The following is a 3,559-nucleotide window of genomic DNA, read 5'->3' on the forward strand; positions in this document are numbered from 1 at the left end:
GGGGGGGCGGGCGTGGAGGAGGGGATTTTATTATTGTTTTTTAAAGGGATTCTGTACACATTAAACTGTGTTAAGCTCGATCTAAATATTGTCGTGTGTAGGAAGGCTGAAACATTAACAAACAACTGGAGCAGACGCGGAACTTGTATTTTCCTCTTCATTGTCACGATCTTGACGAGTTTTTCGTGAGTGATCACTTAGGATGGTTTCCTGTCGTACGACGCTCACAATTACAAGATCTATTTTTTACCATCTTGCTTTAGGCTATTGTCAGAATCAGCATAGATGTGTATTGCTATTTAGACTATGTATCTATATAACTCCAAAGGTCTTATAATTAAATTCCTGCATGGGGTTGAATGATGCATCTTGTGTGATATGTACATTTTGTCAGCTTTAATTCTATTTCCATATTGAATTTTAATGATATTAATATATAATTAATTTTTTTATGTATACCTGCATGTGGTTTACAGTCCAGTACAGCCAAGAAAAATTTCCTTCTTGGATAATAAAGTAGTATCTTATCTTATTTTATTAAGAGGGTGAAACAATGTACTAAAAGAACTATGTACGTAATTACACAATACAACCATTCTGGCAAGAATGCTACAAAGGGATCTAAATTGACTGGTTCGGTTGAGGAAAAATTGTTTTTGGTTAAATGTTTCGGTACCATCGTCTGTGGTGTAGCGATTAGGTGTCTAAACGTGGGTTACCTAAGTTCGATTCCCAGGTGGGTAAAACATTTTTTTCGAGTACATCGGTCTTTCTCGTGGGACTCTTATGTCACTCTCACAAGGGGTTGGTCCTGATAAACAGGATCAAAGCCTGCCTCGTATTATCTATTTCATGTTTATGGGGGTGTTAGACGCTACATTATTTTTTTTTAAATTTGTTTCGGTAGCTTCTTGGTTACGGCGTACACCCACATATAAGTTGTTTGATTTTGTGTCATTTGGCTATCCTTATTATCAAGGTCAATCTAAGTACACTTTTAAATAAAGTGACATTTGATGTCACTTTTCACTTTCGAGATTCGCAAGCAACGCCCATATATTTTGTTGACTTATTTTTTTAATGCCTTCATAAATTTGTAAGTCTGAAACCTTATTTACAGCATGAAAAGAGTTTTCAATAGATACAGCGTTTTAATATAGAGTGCTCTGAGGGCTAAGGCTTTGCAAGAAAGTTGACAGCAAACAGGGATTACATCACATTCAACACTCTTTTGTTTATAAAGAGACGTTACAGCTTTTTATCGTCTGTCCGACATTTAAAAAAACATGGGAATCAAGAGTGGAACAAATCCAGGATCTCTTGATTACAAGGCGCGTATCGTAAACACTGGGCTAGCCTAGCTGCGAAATCGTGCAGAATTCCCCTTGCAGTTCAGAGGGCACGCAAACTAAAGAAAGACGGTCGTGTTTAGCCAGTTTTCGACAGCGGTTAAACCAACCTAGCTCTCCCCCCACACATACACGCGCCACTGTTCCGTGAAAGACTTGCGGGAAATTATTCTTCGGAAAAGCGATCCGGCCATCGATGGAGAAACTGATTGGGTTTTTTTAACGCGAGCGAAGCTGGTTTCTGTATGCCGAAACCGAAACAATCTGTTACACCGTATAGTGTCGGAGTATAAATGCTGCGGCCTGTCTGCAGCTATCCAGTGTAAAGTTCACAACTGGTTGTGTTCAAGTCGTCCGTCAGACCAGGTATCCATTATCGCCTCGTGTTGTTTTGTTTTTTTGTGTGTTGTTTTCATGAACTTACAGGGTTTCTTATCTATCTAGTTGAAAGCGGCCCCCTCTTCTTATTTGGTTGTTAGCTAAATATTGTTTGTGTTTATTGCATTGTTTTCAATTGTGCTTGATGTTGGAATGGTTATTATCCTGACATTATGTGTATGGTAAGGCGTTGAACCCCCCCCCCCCCCCCCCCCCAGACAAATAGCCCATGAAAACCAACACATAGCCTATACAACTAGTGAAAGTTTTTATTGCTTGACTCCCCTTCTCATTGCCACCATCATGGACAACAACACTAACACCACACACACAGGCTCTCTCTCTCTCTCTCTCTCTCTCTCTCTCTCTCTCTCTCTCTCTCTCTCTCACACACACACACACACACACACACACACACACACACACACACACACACACACACACACACACACACACACACACATTGTGACACAGTCTCCTTCCCAGACTAAACACAGAGATAAGTCAAGCGTATCCAAAGAAAAGGGAAAGAATCATTAATGTGCTGTGTTGTTTGTTTTTTCTGTTCCTGCTGGCTATGGGAGCCAAGTGCGAGAGACACCATTCCACAGTGACCGGTGTCGCAATTCGGCACACACACACTTTTACTTAGCACCACGATATTTTGGGGTGGCGGGGCTTCCCTGATTGATCATTACTGTATGCCCTAAAATAGACTGACCATCCTTTGCAAGGTATCGTCGTAAAAAATAGAAAGGCGTGAAAAAATGTAGATCTAAGTACGACTGAAGCCTACGATGGTTTTTCACTTTCTATTATTTCTCCTTGATCTCTTTACTGAAACTATTTTTTTTAAGTAAGAAAGGGGTGGGGGGGGGGGGTGTCTTTCCTTTTAGCTCTATACTCATAATTTTCCAAACCCATTCTACCACAGGTCGGCGTATTTAACTCACATGTGAAGTTTCTGTGCAACTGAAACCTCAAAAATGGCAAGAAAGACAGTACTGTCGACCCAGGACGTTGCAACCACTTTCTGTCGATCGCCCCCAAATGAAACTGAACCAGAGTACAGGTCAAGACTCGGCAGAGAAACAGATACAAAGTTGAGAAAGAAAAATGGGACTTATCACCGACCACAAAGGCCGACAGTCAGCACTGCAGGCATGGTGCATTCATGGAATCCCACTGGGACACGAAGGAGAGGATGTCCCTACAGTTCAATATGGAGGAAGAGGGTGTAGATGAAATGTGGACCCAGCTCGAAAGTAGTGCCGTGCAATTAGTGAGGCAACGAAAGTTTATCGACGCTTCGAAGCTGAAGTCACTATTCGTGTTATTGGAACACCAGTTTTGTATCACGATAATTTGATACGAGTGTGTGCTTTGCATAGTTATAACTCAAGTCAGATGTCAATACATGGCGTTTGTATGCACTGTACACAGTTACGGCTCAATTTATGTCAGTAATTACTGATGTTCGTATGTGCTATGCACAGAAAGGTATTTTATGTCACGATGATGTCATGTGTGTATGTGCTAAGCACATCTAAGAATGAGTTTATAAACCTAAAGTACTCTCTCTCTCTCTCTCTCTCTCTCTCTCTCTCTCTCTCTCTCTCTCTCTTTCTCTGTCTGTCTGTCTGTCTGTCTCTCTGTATGTGAGTGTGTGTGTGTGTGTGTGTGTGTGTGTGTGTGTGTGTGTGTGTGTGTGTGTTCTATGTACAGTTAAATGTTTCATAATATTACGAATTTACGGTGTATAAAATTTTTATATCTCAGAAATGGAATGTTATATGCCATGTAAGTCTATGAATTAGTTTATCTTTCTAATG

General features: G+C 40.7%; 1 long non-coding RNA gene across 1 annotated transcript; it reads left to right on the forward strand.

Moving 5' to 3' along the window:
- Nucleotides 1–519: 519 nt before the first annotated feature.
- LOC118477618 lies at nucleotides 520–3,298 on the forward strand. Its single transcript, XR_004858493.1, has 2 exons — nucleotides 520–1,715; nucleotides 2,662–3,298. It is a non-coding gene; the product is annotated as an uncharacterized LOC118477618 (long non-coding RNA).
- The last annotated feature ends 261 nt before the right edge of the window (nucleotides 3,299–3,559 follow it).

Source organism: Aplysia californica, unplaced genomic scaffold, assembly GCF_000002075.1.
Source record: "Aplysia californica isolate F4 #8 unplaced genomic scaffold, AplCal3.0 scaffold00155, whole genome shotgun sequence".
Classification (NCBI taxonomy): domain Eukaryota; kingdom Metazoa; phylum Mollusca; class Gastropoda; order Aplysiida; family Aplysiidae; genus Aplysia; species Aplysia californica.